At 41.3% G+C, this 18,046-nt stretch overlaps 1 protein-coding gene across 1 annotated transcript in view; it reads right to left on the minus strand.

Moving 5' to 3' along the window:
* CASR (calcium sensing receptor) overlaps positions 1-16,267 on the minus strand; it is a 93,619-nt gene extending 77,352 nt beyond the window's left edge. The window contains exon 1 of the mRNA XM_058295710.2: positions 16,103-16,267. The gene's annotated coding sequence lies outside the window, so the exon portion shown is untranslated. The remainder of the gene's footprint in view (positions 1-16,102) is intronic.
* Positions 16,268-18,046: the final 1,779 nt, after the last annotated feature.

Raw genomic sequence — 18,046 nt, forward strand, 5'->3', positions numbered from 1 at the left:
TAGGTTGCCAGATACATAGTATGGAAGTGCCAATTACATTTTTTTTCATCATCAATAACAGAAATATATACTTTGTGAAAAGATGCTATTTAGAATAGTAACAAAAATGAGTTAAGAATAAATTGAACTAAAGGTGTGCAAAACTTTATGGAGAAAATTTTTAGCATTTTCAAAAGACATTAAAGAAAGACCTGAAAGACATGAAAGAGAGACCTGTGGAAGTTTGATACTATTTATGGATTCCAAAAAGAGCTATTATGTTTGTAAACTGGTCTGTTCCTCTGGGCTTGATAACCCTTTCATTATATTAGATTCAGCTGAGATGCCTGATTAAATTATGTTAAGACTAAGGCTTTGAGTCAACCATGTCATTAGAATGCAACACAGTGTTGAGTCCCAGCCTCTCTGTGGTCTGATAAAACAGCTCTCACACAGAAGTGGACCTACAGAGAAGATACACAGAGGATCCTGCGGTCCTGGGAAGAGAGATGAACCTGATAGTTTACAGCTGACCTTGTGAAGAGACCAGAGCAGCTGTGCCTGGAAAGAAATGAGCCCTATGCCAGAGTACAGCTGAGATTGGAAGAGGCTGGGACTGTGGAGCCTTAAGAGGAAAGAGGAAGCCTGAACCCTCGCAGACATTGCCTGCCATCTTGCTTCAACCTGTGGCAATAGATTTTGGGTGAGGAAGTACAATTTATGGTACCTTTAGTTGGAATCTTTGTAAAAGCCAACAGATTTCTGGTACTGTGCATCAGCACCCACTGACTGACTAAAACAAGACCTCTACTATGTTTATGGAAAGGAGAATTCAATATTGTTATAATAGGGTATCAGTTCTCCCAAAATTGACCTAGAGATACATTGGAATTCAAATAAATATTGCAATAGGTGTAGGTGTGTGTGTGTATAACTTGACAAGTTGATTCTAAAATTTATATGGAAGAGCAAAGGGCTAAAAGTAGTCAATACTCTTGAAGAAGAAGAACATGGAAGGGGGATTCACCTTACCAGCTGGCAAAACTAAACATTATGCTGGAATAGTTAAGACATTTGAAAATTGTAGGGATAGCTAAACAGAGCTTTGGTATAAAACACAGAGCCTAGAAACAGAGAAACAGACTCAGAAATGGAAACTTAATAATTAACAGAGATTGCATTGGGTATTATTGGGAGAAAGGATGAACTATTATTAATATGTTGGGACAACAGTTAACATGGAAAAAATGAATTTGGACTTCTACTCAGATCATACACAAAAATCATTACAAATAACTTGAGATTTAAATTTGATAGGCAAAATTTTTCTTAAATTTAGAAGAAAACATAGGAAAATTCCATTATAACCTCAGGTATGGAAATATTTCATAAACAAGTTTTTTAAAAAACCTTTAAAGAAAAAAACTGATAAATTCCACTATATTAAATTAAGAAAAGATCATCTAAAGTGAAATGACCAGTTACAAACTTGAAGAGGACAACTGTAGCAAAAACTGAAAAGGGATTACTATCCAGAGTATATAAAGAGTTCCCATATCAGAAGCGGATGTGGCTCAAGTAGGTGAGTGTCCACTGCCTACATGGGAGGTCTGGGGTTCAGTTCCCAGTGCCTCCTAAAGAAACAAAACAAAACAAAGCAAAACCAAAACAATAACAGACAATGAGAAGACAATGAATGCAAACAATGGGAAGAAAAAACAAAAACAGTGAGCAAACAGACAAGGGAGCCATGGGCGGGGGGGGGGGGAGAGGGGGGGGAGGGGGGCAGGGGTGGAAAGTTGTTCATTAAATCTGAGTAAGCAATGCAGCATATAAATCCTTGTCTGTATATCTTCTTTCAGGTCAATTTTATAAATGTACATGAATATATTTTTCTAGTCCACATTTTGAAAAATTAAATATAAAGAAAAATTGTTGACAATATGGGAAGCAGGTGCTTAACTGCTTGAGCCACATCTGCTCCCTGTCAATATATATATTTTTTAAAGATTTATTTTTATTTATTTCTCTTCCCTTCACCCCGCCCCCAGTTGTTTGTTCTCTGTGTCCATTTGCTGCGGGTTCTTCTTTGTCTGCTCCGTTGCTGTCAGCAGCATGGGAATCTATGTTTCTTTTTTTGTTGCCTCATCTTCCTGCATTAGCTCTTCATGTGTGCGGCACCCTTCTTGGGCAGGATGCACTTTCTTTCTCACTGGGTGGCTCTCCTTACAGGACGCACTCTTTGGGCGTGGGGCTCCCCTACGCAGGGGACACCCCTGCGCCCCTGCTTGGCGCATCAGCACTGTGCATGGGCCAGCTCCACACGGGTCAAGGAGGCCCGGGGTTTGAACTGCAGACCTCCCATGTGGTAGACGGGCGCCCTAACCACTGGCCCAAGTCCGCTTCCCTGTCAATATATTTTAAATGCTTCTTTAACTCTTGTCTGATTTCTCCTTAGGATCCATTTCTAGAAGTAGAAATGTTGTGTCACTATGTTTTTTTAATTGGTCAGCGATAATTTTTTCCTTACAAAGACAACTTGCTCTTTTTTTAATCCATATTTTATTTTTTTATAGGGAATGTTAATGATGCTTTGTTTTGTTATTTTATCTTCTGAGATCAAACTGTTCATTCTACAATTGAAAAAGTTATGAGTTAGAAAGCTCTGCATCCCTCTCAGGATTCAAAAAGTGATAAGACTTGTTTTCAAAAGAAGATCTTAAAAACAGCAACGGCAACAACAAAACTTCAGGGCAGGCCCAAATCATAGGCTTCAGTGATGTGACTAAGAATTACCAGTTGGAGCAGTCTATGGAGCATACAAATAGATGAGAGACAGGTAAGTGGAAGAGGATGAAAGGGGATCAATGAAGGAAGCCCACAGAGAGATGATCAAAGGAATAAGAGGAGAACAGAAAGCTGAAGAAAGAACGAAGGCATTTGCAACAACACCTTGAAGTCTGGGAGGAAGGAAGGCAACGTGAGGAATATTGGAGATCCATATGAGTCAACAGCACAATGCAGTTGGCAGGTGACCTGGTCAGGAAACCAAAGCACGCTGGGTTAAAGAGAAAAGGCTAATGAAAACCTGCATTTTAAAAAGAAAATTATTAAAGAAACTAGAAGGTAGAACTTAGCATCTGTGGAAATGCTTGCCTGGTTGTGGGGGAAATTACCAATATAAAACGGAAACCCTGGTAAATATGAACAATGGTCAGAGATCTTGTAGTAATAATAATAATTTTTAAAACCTGTGGAATTTCCTTCCCAGTGGGAGTGAGGCTTCTACCTGGGAGTCAAAAAATAAGGGCTATGGGGTTCACATTACCAGGTAATGGAGGGAGGAAGAGAGGACACTTAATTTAGACCAAGACAAGGATTTGAGCAAACAAGCCATGACTCACCTGAACCACACAAGGATACACAACGCCAAACAAGAGCTCGATTTCATGCAAATATTTCCAATACACATGACCTTCTCTTCCCAAGTTCAGCCTGGCAGGTAGGTAGGTGGGCAAAAAGAACCTTCAGAGGAGTCAACAGCATAAAACATCAACAGAGGAAATGACCAAGATGGGTCGCTAAAGACTTCACATGTTAAATTAAAACAAGAAAAGCAGAAATTTTTTCTAATTAAAAAAAAAGAACAAAAACTTTAATGTCAATTTTTAAAAGTAATTATTGCATAGTGAAAAAGATAAAAAAGAAAAAAAAGTCAAAATTCCACCCTCTTATTCTCACTACTCTTCACACTTTTTTATGTATCTCTTAAAACATTTTCCAGGCTACATAGCTACTTCTCTAGCTATACATTTCTCTTTAAATCTGTTTCATAGTATCTCTTTTTATAAAAATGAATTTAATCTGGAACCCTATGGTATGTTACCATATTAAAAACACATTTCTGTGCCTTTTTAAAGGTCTTTTTCCACATAATTTATAATTGCTACTTTGTATTTCTTTGTCTCTGTATTATATTTTATTTGGCCGATTCCCTTCTGTTAAATAATGAAACTGTTTCAAATATTTCATGTTATATATATTGTGGCTCTGATCTTCCTTATGGTTATATCTTTGCACATATTTGTGATTATTTTGTTAGCATAAATTCAAGCATGGGAATTGTTAGATTCAAGGGTAAGAACATTTTAAAAGTTCTTAATATATACTGCCAAATTGCCCTCCAGATAGAGTGTTCCCATTTATATTCTCACAAGAGTGTATGATAGTACTTTTCCTAAGTTTTTGCTAAAATCCTTTCATTTTTTGAAAGATAGGGGAAAGCTCCTATAAAGTAGATTTAGACTATAGGCTTTGGAATTATTTGACCTTGGTTTGAATCCAGGTTGTCAGGCAAGTCACTTAACCTCAAGAAACCTAGTTTCCACATTTGTATGCAGATAATACCTGCCCATAGTTTGGCAAGATTAAAATTAGAATGTGTGAAAAATGCTTAGCACAATGCCTGACACATTGTAAACACTAAATAAATGGTCTCAGAATGATTTTTTCTAGAATTCCCCTATAAAAGCTTTCAAGAACAGCACATGGCATAAAACACCAAAGAGAGGGCGTTCAGATCACAGGTGACACTGACGGAAACCATCAGGATTTCCACAAAGCTAATTCACAAATATGGGCCAGGAAAAAGCTTTCAAACAAGAAAATGAATAGAATCTAAAATTATGTGAATAGTGGTTGGGCCCGTTCAGCAGTGTAGCTACGTGAGGCTGTAAGGCAAACACATCAGACACTTTCATGCTAAATGGGCAGGGGAAATGAAAGTTCCAGGAGCAATCTCATCCCTTTACCCTGAGGCCCAGGTGCTCTGTGGACAAGAAAATAATGAGAAGCTTGGGAAAAATTACAAAAAGAAGATGAAAAGCCTTGGGACATGTAAGTTGGGTGCTATCATAGTGAGTTGACAGCACCCCCCAGTATAATAAAAGGACATGTACTTAAAATATCTTTGGAAGAGAAGAAAAAAGGGACAGAGAGGGAAAGGAAGAGAGAGAATAACAGAATAATGAACGTGAACAGATCAAATAAAGTACTATGTGTCCCACCGTGCTGGTGCTCAATAAATTTTGTTTTTGGGGCACAGAGTAGCTACATGAATGTGCAAGCTGGGAATGGGCAGGTGAGAACTCTTGGCATATACTGGGATGAAGACAAGGATGCAGAGTGGTACTGGGAAGTACAACAATGGAAATGGAATTGGAGTGAGGATGGAAGGACTGGAGGAGGAGTCTGGAAGACCTCAAGAAGAACCCAGGGTTCTATTTCTGGTACTTCTCTGCCAAGAGCAGGGACTCATGGCAGTGTGGGACAACAAGGCAAATGCTAGCAGACCACACACCGCTGCGAGGCAAGGAAGGAGATTAAGAAAGGCTAAACACAGCCTTTCCCTCCCTTCTTTTGGTGTGGCTTGATTTCAACAAGGGAGTAAAGGACAAGTGGCAGGAGGAGCCCATCAGTCCCCCACCATGGCTGTTCCATGGGTGACCTGAAGATGCATCAGGTGAGCCCTGCCTTAAGGGAGTTCCAAATCCAGTTATGGAAAAAAAAATCGCTTGGTATGAAAACAAACAAACAAGCAAAACAAAAAACCAAACACATGTGTTAAATGCTTAACTAGGAACAATTAGGATGTAGTGGGGGTGGGATGCAGGCACAGCGGGGAAGCTTCCTGGAGTAGAAGTCTGGGATAGATCTGGATAGTTGACGAGGATGCAGGGGGTTCCAGATTGGGGACTGGGCAGGAGCTAAGCGGGGACAGGGCTGGGAAAGCACGTGGACTGGATGCTGAGTGATCATGTACCACCATGTGAAAGGGGCAGGGCAGTAAAAAGGAAGAGCTTGGGCTTTAGGGCCAAGAGAACTTGTTTCACCACTTACAAATTGTGAGGTCTAGGACCTCAGTTTCTGTCTCTAAAAGGAAGATAATAATATCCTTCTCTCAGGGTTCTTGAAAGGATGAAATCATAATATGTATAAAGTACTAACACAATTACTAATAAATGCTCAAAAAGTGATAGAAAATCTTATGGTATTACTATTCCTAGAAATAAAGCACAGCATAGAAATGAGAGGGTAGAAGAATGTAATACTTTAAAAATTGAAGATTTTCAGAGATGAAAAGTTTCAAATAAAAAAAAAAGATACAATGTGAGGGGTCATAATTAAAGAAGGGGGTAGATTAGAGCAGTGCTACCCAAAAGATCAGCAACACCAGTGTCACTTGGGAGTAAGAACTACAGGCACCCGGCCACCCAGACCTACTCAATCAGTCTCTGGGGGTGGAGCCCGGCAAGCTCCTTGTTAACGATACCTCCCACCTTAAAGTTTGAATGGCTTGGGCTGGAGGATTTGGAAATTTTTCTTGGCCAAGAAATTGGTTCAGAATATATACACTGGATCTCCAGTTAGCCTTGACCTCAAAATTAATAGTTTCTACATGTGCATGTGGGTTATTAATTTATAAAGAGAATCCTGGAGATTCTGCAAGGAAAGTGGAGCTATTGAAAGAAATGTCAAAATGCACAGAAATGTGAAAGAACTAAGGAAATAATTAGAAGGGTAAAGAACATACTGACAAAAAATATGAAACAAGGAGGAAAGGGCAAATCTGAGGCCTCAAAATAAGTTAAATGCAGGGTGGAAAGGAAATGTGTACACAGAAAGATGGATATTTTCAAGGAACATAAAAAATACTTTGCCTAGTAAGTAAACTTGAAACTGAAAACAAAATAATTTTGGTACTATTAGGTTAGTTATTTCAATACATTTTACATAACTTCATCTATATAGCATTTTTTAAAAAGCACACATGAAGGTTCTGGTTCTGAAGGTCTTTAAAAAAAGATAAAAAAGATTTTGCTAAAGATCGTTGCCTCCTCTTCACATTGATAATTTGACTGAAAAGTGACTTTTGGGTTTTAAAATACATTCTTCAGGATTCAGATCATTTTCTTATTGAGAACTTTCAGTCTATGGAGTAGAGACAGAAGTAGGAAAGGCAGAGGAAAGGGAAGGAAGCTGCCAGTGGGTGCCGATGCTTTTCATGTGCTGCCTCAGCTGTTCCTCAGAATAACCCCGTGAAGTAGGTACTGAGTAATTAGCACCACTACGTAGGCTGGTGAATGGAGATGAAATACTTCAGTAGCTCACCTGGTCCAGTAGAGAATGGGTCTGAACTAGGGACTGATTCTGCTCAGACACCTTGACAGAACCAGTCTACCCAGACTCTTCAGGCATATACTTCTCCCTCTCCCTCATAAACTTAGTATTTTTAATATATCTGTATTTTTAATATCTTCTTGGGTTAGAAACCAGGATGTAAAAAGTAATACTACTTTTAATTCCCATCAAAAGATAACCTCTATTATCTATATAATGAAATATTGCTGTATTTCATTATAGACTTACCCGTGTACATGTATGTGAGTATGTGTGTGTATGTGTGTAAAACATGAGATGGTTATAAATATGTATGTGTGTTTGATAGTTCACCAAATGGATATACCATTCCATTCCATTTTATTTTAAATAACACTTATATAGTGATTATTGTAAGCCAAGCTCCGTTCTAAGTTTTTCACAAATATGGTCTAGAATCCCTTATCTGAAACCCCTGGGGCTACATGTGTTTAAGACTTCAGATTTTGGAAAGCAGGTGTGGCTCAGGCAACTGAGCTTCTGCCTACCACATGGGAGGTCTGGGTTTGGTTCCCGGTACCTCCTAAAGAGGACAGCAAGCTGGCACGAAGGGTGGGCATGGCAAGCTGATGTACAAGATGACAAAGTGAGATGATGTAACCAAGAGACCCAAAGGAGCAGGGAGCAGAGGTGGCTCAGGTGATTGGACGCCTCCCTCCCACATGGGAGGTCCCGGGTTCAGTTCCCAGTACCTCCTAAAAAGAGAAGACCAGCACACAACAGACACAGCAAAAGCAAAACAATGGGGGGGGGGGGGGGGGGGAGAAATAAATGAATCTTTAAAAAAAAAAGAATTCAGATTTTTTTGGTGATGTATTTTATTACTCCAGTGGGGTCTGGTGCAGCATCCCACAATTAAGCTCATCAATATTTCTGTGGCAGAATATAGTTGTCGTGAGTGGGTAAAGACATTCATGCTGTTACTGCTAGTCTTGCTATGCTGCTTCAACCCTACCATAATTTATTTAATGATTCTTTTATTATTGGACACATTGGTTGTTTCATGTTTTACTTTCCTGAATAAAAACTGTGAACATAGGTCTTAATCCATATTTCTGATGATTTCTTTAGGATAGAGTTCCAGAAGTTGAATTACTTGGACAAAGACTATGAAAAGTTTTAAGGCATTGTTTTCCACAAATTAATTATGAATACCAATTTTATTCCACTTTACCAGCATTAGCTATAAAATCTTGATATTTTGATAGACAGACTGGTATATCATTTTTTAAAATGTCTATTTCTTTATTCAAATAAAGTTAAATACGTTTAGAAGTTCACCAACCATGTGTTTCTCCTCATTCAAAAACCATTCGATCCTTTGCCCAAGCTTTTGAAATCGTGGTCTTAATGCTCTTCCTATTAAGTTCCTTGAGCTATTTATATATTGAGAATTTTAAGCTTTTGATAGAGGTGCTGCAAAGTTTTCAAGTTCATTTTCCCTTTTATTTAATTATGACTTTTATATACAAATACTTTAAATGTTCATGTAATAAAATCTGTCAATATTTTCCTTCATGATTTGCTGCTACTATCACACTTATAAACAATTCCTTCTCATAAAATAGCACTGTTTGAAAAAAAAATAGTAGAAACCCCCCAAACTTCATGTTTTAATTCGAAGTTACAACTTAACTAGGTATAGTCACAGTAAGAGAGAAAACTAAATAAGCCATGTGTGCTCATTTTTGCCGGTGGCTATCCTTTGAGTGCCATGAAACCTGCCTAAGATGAGAGGCAGCCAGATAGTGGGAAGAGCAGAATACCAGGAGTAAATAGAATCAAGAACATAACCAGGTCTGTCATTTATAGTTGTGCTTTCTTTGGTAAGCCAGGCAGCTTTCAGGGATCTGGTTTCCTCATTTGTAAAATGGAGTTGGTAATACCTGTCCTATCCATCTCCTGAGATGGAAAGTGCTCTGTCAATCACTGACTGCTAAATCAGTCTACGTATTGAGATTTGTTCATTCATTAATTAATTCGCTCACTCACTCATTCTTTGATGGGTTCATTGAGCTCTTCCAGGGTACTAGGCACTACCCTGGATTCTGGGACTTCAGCATTGATTGAAACATGCTGTCTGCCCTTGATGTGTTTGAACAATATGTATTAGCTCATATAAACCTTTTAACAACCAACAAAGTAGGTAACGTTAATAACTCCAGATTGTAGATAAGGAAACTGGAGCAGAGCGGTTAAACAACTTGCCAAGGTCACACAGCTAGGAAGCTGTAGGGCTGGGATACAAGGTCAGGCAGCCTAACTGCGGAGCCCAGGCTTTTACCCACTGTATACTGTACAGCCTCTCAGCAGACTTGGATCCGGACTTGAAGGAGCTCACAGGTTGATGGGCCGGGAGCCTGAGGTTGTGGTGGGGATCAGAGGCCTGCAGCCCCCTCCCCGTTCTCCACACTGCCCCCACTGCTTCTCCCCCAGCTCTTCACCTCGGCTGGCTTATAGCTGGGAGCAGCAGGTGGCACCCTCCTTCCCCTTCCCACCCACCTGCCTCAACAAGAGCTTACCAATGTGGAGAACCTGAGTGCCACAGCCGGCATCTCTCAGCACCAATGCCAGCTCAATGCCAGACACACAGCTCACTTGATTCTTGTCGAATTACAGAACTACAGAATATTTAGAAAGAATATATGGAAGATGTGGTCATTCTTCCGATCATCAACTTCTACTAAGAGGAGAAAAACAAAACTTTTTTCCTAAGGACAAACAACTCTCGGTTTTGGGGAAAACATGACAGTCCCTTTGAGCTTCTTTCCCTCTTTCTACTTTAAAAACAACAGATAAACAAGCAAGAAACATGCAAGGCCAATAGAGATTCTGGGAGAAAGGAGTCAGTTCACTTCATTCTCTATTTCTTATTAATTTGCTTATGCGTGTGTGACTTGTTGGAAGAAGAATGGCTAAAATTAGATTCCTCTCTGCAGGTATCATGTTACCTTTGCCCTCATCATCACTGATAAGCACTCCCTGAGGGTGGAGGAAAACAGGTTTCCACAGAGGGGGAAAAATCAATTATAGATGAGAAACACATTAAAGCCAATTAATTCAGGCTTCTTAACCCAAGAAATCTTCATTCCTCCTGCTTTTTAAATATAAGGAAAGTCCTCCAGGACTAGCTGAGCCAAAGGGTCTGACCAGGTTAAGCACCTGGTATATGTCAGGTATTTTGTTGAGCACTTTCCATACGTGGCTCATTTACATCTTACAACCACCCTTTGAAGGAGACATCAGCTCAGTTTTATCAAAGGAATATCCACCTACAAAAAGGTGAAGTACTTTGCTCAAGGTCATAAAGATAGAAATTCCACTTTTAAAGAAACTCTAGATTAGGCATTCTTAACTGTTTTTGGTCCATGGAACCCTTTGCCAGTCAGGTGAAAACCATGAACCCCTTCTCAGAATGTAGAGGTAGATAGTTTTATGACAATTAGCATCAGGTCTAACAACTAGCATAATTTCAAAGTATGGATAAGCGTAAGTGATTTTTCAAGATATGCAATGATTGTAATGTGATATGAAATGAATACTACTGTAATTTATTGCATACATTCATAAATGAAGGGAATGCTAGATTTCAGTTAGAGGTCAGAGCAAATAAAGATAATAAGTTGTTTTTTTTTTCAATTCAAGCTTACGGACCCCCTGAAATCTTTCCACAGACTCCACCCTGGTTATGAACCCCTGCTCTAGAATGTCCGTTGCTGAGGTAGATCTTAGCTTTCCTCATTTCATATTTTGCCATCTCACTCATTTGGCCCTGCCTTATAATGTCTGTTCATTTCAGTGGTTTAAAGCAACTGAACCGGATGGTACACATGCAATCAGCATTTCCCAGTATCCACATATGGTGATGAAAAAGGAATAAAGCTCCTGGCAACCTTTCAACAAACACCATCATATATGTCTTGGCTATTTTCTGTCTTATGAGTGGATGATGTGGTTACCAAGGCTGCACTGCATTGCAAAATAGAGACCAGCTAATTTCTCTAATTCTCACGGACTTTAATAAAGTTCACAAAGCACCTCAACAAGTGCTTATTGAATTGTGGAAAGACTTTTGAGAAAAAAATAGGAAAAAAATCAATCAAGGTAGTGTCAGTCAAGAGTTGAACCAAAATGACCAGGCATGGATAAGTGTGAAATGTGCCAGTTCAGGACAATGGCAAATGAGTAAAGTCCATTGTTTATTCACCCGAAAATGAAAGCCTCCTAGAAATGAGAGAGAGACAGATAGAGAAAGAGAGAGAGAGAGACTCCTGGGAACTCATCAAGGACCTTCATGGGAGTCCTTGGTTTGCAGCCTGTGGAATTTGGACTCATCCATCCTCACTGTCACATGAAAGAATTTTATAAAATCTTATATTATTTATAGATATCTCCTGTTGATTCTGTTTCCCAAGAGAACCCTGACTAATATAGCTTGGTCAATCATATCTCCTTGGTCCTATTTTATTTCATGACAAAGAAGTTGTCAAGAGGTCTTCAGAATCAGAAAGACAGCTCTTTTTGGTACCAACCATAAAGTCCTCTGAACTTATGTGCTTCCTAGATTTCTGATCCCTGGATCCCTAAGATTGTGGCAGATTCCAAGCTTTTTTCATTTATCCTAAAGTCACTTGGATTTTAGGGCCAAAGCAGGAGAGACCAGAATCTGAGGCATCATTGTTCCCCGCCCTCCTCCTCACTGCCCACATCTAGCAGGTAATTGAGTTCTCTGTGGATTCCACCTCAGAGACGTCTCAGGCATTTGGATCCTTCTCTCCGTGGCTGCTGCCACAGTTACCATAGTTCAGGCCATCATCACACTGACTGGATGGTTATATTTTTAAGTGACCTCTCTGCTCCAAACTTACTCCCCTTCAACCTACCATCCAAACACTCTAAACAAAAATGCTAGTCATTAATGAGTGGGCTTCTGTCGGCCTTAACTTAATCCCTGCAGTTACTCTATGAGAGAAGTATCATCTCCATTACAATTATTTACTGAAGCTAAGTCCCTTTACTGAGGGCTCACAGCCACCAAGTGGCAGGGCCATGACCCAACCCTCGGTCTGTATGACCCCAGAGTCCATACTTTACCCACCATGCTATCCACATGATGGCATGCAGGCCCTCTGTGACCTGGCCTGTCCACCTCTCCAGTCACATCTCCAAATACTCTTTATGTATCAGCCCTTGCAATCACTTGCAGATCCCAGAACTTGACATGCTGTTTTATACCTCAATTTTTGTTTTGATTATTCTTTGTATTGTTTTCTTTTGTTCTCACATTTGTCTTTCTCGTATAATATCCCCTCCCCTTTGTCTATTTGGTGGAACATCTCACTTTTCAGGATTGAACTCAAGCGTTATGTCCTCTGTGAACCCTTTCGTGAGCCTTCCTCCCTTTGGTAAAATTGGCCACTCCCCTCCCTTGTACATCACTGTACCCTGATTATGCTTCCATTACAGCAACCACAAGACTTTACTACCCTTGCATGGATGAGTACCCCTTCTTAGACTTCTGCTTTCCTCCAGTGTTGTGACTTGGCCTTATTAATCCATTTTTTTGGTAGTATCTAGCACAGTGCTGGGCACATAGAAGGTTTACTGCAAATAAAGTTGAATGAATGAAAATATTTATTTGCTAATGAAATATGTTACCTGGTTAGAACACCTCATATTGCTATACTGTGAGATATATTGTCCTTTTACTTGCAATTAGTATTGTTTTCCTTTCTTTACCTATGGGCTATAATGACACTTTGAAGAGGTACATGCAGCATTAGGGTAACTAAAAATTTTGGCAACCTCCCAATTAGAATAGTGGAAGGGAGGGAGAAGATACTGCAGTCCACCTGCAACATCTGTTTTCCTCTGGGAGATTACTCAGTGATAACAAGGAACTGTCACAGCACAAGCTAAATTAGGTATTGGGATTACACACATATCTACCTTGGCAATGGGAGTACGGATGATTCACATGTGAACTGCAATGTATGCATTTTATAGTGTACAATAAAATAAACTGACAAACTAATAAAGTTAATCTAAACATTTAATTTTAAAAGCAAGAATAACAGCAATGGCATACCATGACAACTCAAGACAATATAAACAGTGCTGTGGTAACAATGCCTCCTCTCTCAAAATGCTAGAAATGCCAACTCTGTACAAGTGCACACCCAAAATGGCAAGCAGTACATGGCAGTGAGGTATCTTGGTTACTTGGAACAAACTGTGATTCCTGTTAGATTTGGATCCTATCGCAAAATATATCCCCTCATTCCCACCCACCCTTGAATTTAAGCTTAAGGGGGCTCCTTGGGAAAGCCTTCCTTGGTCTTGTGGTCTAGTTTCTAGACATCCTTCAAAGAACTTTGTTTCTTTCTTTTAAAGACCGTATCTTAGTTTGCAATTACATATTTAATATTTAGCTATTTTACTAGCATTTGTCTCCCTAAAACATATGTAAGCTCCAGGAGAGCAGGCAACTTGCCTAACTTTATTCACCATTTTGTCTCCAGTGATTGATATATAGTAAGGTACTATAAAATTTTGAATGAATGAATGAATGCTTGAATGATGAATGATTCTTTAACCTCTTGTTCATTGCCCTGCTCTCTTAAGAATAATTCTCAATTCCTTACCAGTCTCAAATTTGTACTCAGCCCATTCCTCTTTATTATGTCTGTACCTAACCACAAGGAGCAGTCTTTACTTTCTAATTTGCCACAATCCGCAATTCCAAAAGGCCTCATAGAAGTGCTAGCTTCTAACCAATGTCAACTTTCTATCATGTGTGGGATCGAGGGCACAGTCATGCAACATGAAAAAACAAAATGAAATGAAGGGAAATATGGTGACTACAGTAGCTGTAAAGTTATTCTGAAAAGTCTTCACAACTCCAAAAGAACCTGTTAAATCAGTAAAAATAATTTAAACCACGTCTATTTTAACATATAGACTGAAAATGGGCTGATTTGCTGATTTTTTTCAACTTTTAAACCAGTTCTGGCCTTGCATAGACAAAGCCCTGGAAAACAGTTGATTGTACTGATTGTTGGCAACAAGTAAGTCACAAGTATGCTCTCTTAGCAAAATTATCTAGGGCATATTACTACATGACAGCTCTCCCAGGGCCTTCAACTCCAAGAGTCTTCTTTTCCATGCATGGGTCTCAGTCTATTCCTCTCCTTGTACTTCCCTGTTCTACTCTAGCCCCCTCTTCTACATCCCACCAACCCTCTACCTTTGCCTACAACAAACCTATGTTATTAAGCTCTTTACAGGGCTGCTGGGAGGCAGATATAAAACCTCCCAGGTCCGCGGTTCAAACCCGGGGCCTCCTTGACCGGTGTGGAGCTGGCCCATGTGCAGTGCTGATGCTCACAAGGAGTGCCCTGCCATGCAGGGGTGTCTCCCGCGTAAGGGAGCCCCAGGTACAAGGAGTGCACCCCATAAGGAGAGATGCCCAGCGCAAAAGAAAGTGCAGCTTGCCCAAGAATGGCGCTGCACACACGGAGAGCTGACACAACAAGATGACACAACAAGATGATGCAACAAAAAAGGAAACACAGATTCCCGGTGCCACTGATAAGGATAGAAGCGGTCACAAAAGAACACACAGTGAATGGACACAGACAGCAGACAACTGGGGGGGGGGAGTAGGGGAAAGAAATAAATAAAAAATAAATCTTTCAAATAAATAAATAAATAAATAATAAATAAAACCTCCTAGGTTCCTGCAGAGGGAAAGCCTACTGCATGCCACTCTGTTGGTCGTGGTGGGTGGGGAGACAGTGATGGAAGGAAGTCCATCTTTAAGGGACTGGATTTAGCAAGGTGTGGATTTCTGAAAATCTAGAACACTTCAGGAAATATCATTTATTAATTTCCCTCAGTGTCTGACTCAACTTAACCTGCATTTGGAGTACATTAAATACATGCATTAAATTCTATTTAGGAGAAAGAACAAGTGGGTGTAGACTTGACAGACTCTTCCCAAAGCCCTTTACTTTGGATCACTGGAAGAGTTAAGGCAAAACAAGGCTCTTGCCGTTCGACCCCACCCCCAGGTCCACCTTGGTGAAGGACATTTGAGGGCTGCAGAGAAGTGTGAGCAGAGACTCTGGAGATTAAGGGATGTGCAGCAGTCGCGATGCTATTTTCTTCCGGTAGTTTCATTAGGCAGGAGGTGGGATAAAGACTCAAAAGGAGGGAAGAGAACAGCTAGGGTAGTCAAGATTCCGGGGAAAAAACCAACCATCCAAACAAACAAAAAACAAACCGAAGGCACGAAGAGACACTAATGCTAGTATAGGCATTATCTCTAGAAAGTGAATTTTTGTATTCACTTGCACGCATTATATATTAAAAACCATGATTTTAAAATAATAATTATAAAAAGACTGCATCAATCTGATATGTTCCCTTCCCTCCACCAAGGACTATCGAGGCAGGAGATCGAGGGTCTGCGGACTGACACCATCACGTCATTTGGTGTCACTAAGTCGAGGTCCCAAAGGCATCCTGGACCAGGGATCCTGCGAAGGGACTCGGACCCAGTTGGAAGGGTACTGACTCTGTGCCCCCCGTTCCGTATGCAAACACGCTGGAAAGCTGCCTGCTCCCCTTTAAGCACACGGAAAAAGAGTTCTTTCTGACCGTGTCAAAGGCAGACACAGCAGCTGCTGTAGCCCGCTCTCCCGTTCATCCGCTAGGAGCTGCCCACCGCCCCTTCTGGGAGTAACTGAACAGCCAAGGCCCTCCCACCCCCGGCCCAGTGCCTCCAGGTCCACGCTGCTCTGGCGTGCGCCCCTTGTTCGGTCTCCGAGCCCGTGGCCCCCAAATCATGCCACGGCCCCTCCTCCACTGGAGGAGCCCTCCCTCCTCCGCCCCTCGGTCCTACCTGACGCCCTGGCCCGGGCGTCCCTCCCTGGCCGGACCCTCGGCTGTGGGTCTCCGCGAGGAGGGGTTCGGGCTGAGCGCAGGACGGCGCGCGGGACCCGCTCCCCGATGCCAAGATCACGGTCTTGAAGAGGCGTGCTCTGCCTCCGGGCGCCCCCTCAGACCCTCCGGGCCGCCGCGGAGCCCTGGCCCCGGAGCTCCGCCCCCCGCCCGCCCCCTGGGGTCCCCTGCCGCCGAGCCCACCTCCCCGCGGAGCCCTCTCGCGGGCTGCGCTCTTACCCCGCGCGCCGGGCAGCCGGGCTCCCTCACCGCCTCCCCCAGCCCACCCTGGCCGAGCCGAGCGGACTGCCCCAGAACGGCACCCCGGGTGCCTTCCCTCTCCCCCGGGGCCGGTCTCGCCTTCGGTTCCCGGGGAGACGGCGGGCCCCGCGCTCAGGTAACCGCCTGCCTTCTTCGGTGCGGTCCTGGGCGCTCCCCGACCCCCAGATCCTGCCCCTGAGGTCGCGGAGACCTCCTCACTCCTGCTTCTTGGAAGTGATGGAAAGAGACTTACGACGTTGGGGACTTGCGACGCCATCAAGGTTCGCTGTGCCAAGAGTGGGAAACTTTTTTTCTGATAAAAGGCCAGAAAATCACAGTAATATAAACATAGATTCGGTGCCAAAACCCTTACTCATTCCGCAAGACTCAGGGCAAGCGTTGCTTTGCCTCGAGACCTTCCCGGTGCTCGCAAACAGCTCCCTCCTTCCACTCTTCCCAAAAGGGCGCGCGGTGCTCCCGGCCGGCCGCTGGCGCCTGTTGCGTGTGGTCTCCTCTACCCACCCAATCTTGCTGCGCTCCTCGGGAAGGCCGGGACTGGCCTTGCTCATCACTGTCCTCAGCCCCTGGCACCGCGCCTGCCACCTATCACGCACTCGAATAGTTTATAAGTGGAAAATTAGATTTTTGGTAGAAAACCAGTTTTTGTTTTTTTTTTCAATCTTCAAACAAAGCATAGTCCCTTGGGTGGGCAATTTGCTAATCTCTATAAAGAGCCATAAAAAATATTATCTCCTTTGATGCAGTAATTCTACTCGGGGAAATTTCCATAACAAAATAATACTCATGCACAGAGAGAAGTTTACAGCAGGATCATTTATTACAGAAACTAATGATTTTTAAAGCCATAAAAAACAAACAAAGCCAAACTATCAACAGTAGGAAATCGGTTAAAAAAATTATGGTAGAATAACATAATGGGATATTATACAACTTTTAAAACGATAAACATAAAAAATGAATATATGATCAGTATCAAGACAGGAGTAATGCAAATTCTTTATAGAACAAGGGGGGAGTATTTAAAGAAAAAAAAAAAGAAAATATGAAGCAACTTGATAAAGTGTGTGCCAAGTAATATTAAGCAAAAAATTAAAAACTGCTTAACAGTGTCATATAAAAAGAAGTTTTCATATCTATGAAATAGGGATAACAGCTGCCTTAAGTGGTTTTTAGAGCCTAAATGAAATATTCCAGGACCATACCTGATATTTAGATACTAAATATCTCAGTAAAAAGTTTCCATTTCCTTTCTTTGAAGGAACGCAGACTCACACCCAGATACATCCTGACCAGAGTCCAGTTCTGCCCAGTAGGCTTCCTTTCCCTGGCCATGCAGGGTAGGAAAAAGAATTGGGCAAATGTTTAAGCACCAGGTTAAAATGAAGGGAAGTATCTACTAAAAAAGAATAAATGTACAAAAGAAACAATAGACAAATTTGATTTCATAAAAATTTTAAAAGTTTGTGTATCAAAGGACATCATCAAGACAGTGAAAAGACAACATACATAATGGGAGAAAATATATGGGTTTAATCCCCAGACTATATAAAGAACTTTTACAATGCAACAACAAAAAGACAAACAAACCAATTAAAAAATGGGCAAAGGACTTGAATAGATATTT

The sequence above is a fragment of the Dasypus novemcinctus genome, chromosome 4 (genome assembly GCF_030445035.2).
Source record: "Dasypus novemcinctus isolate mDasNov1 chromosome 4, mDasNov1.1.hap2, whole genome shotgun sequence".
Lineage (NCBI taxonomy): Eukaryota > Metazoa > Chordata > Mammalia > Cingulata > Dasypodidae > Dasypus > Dasypus novemcinctus.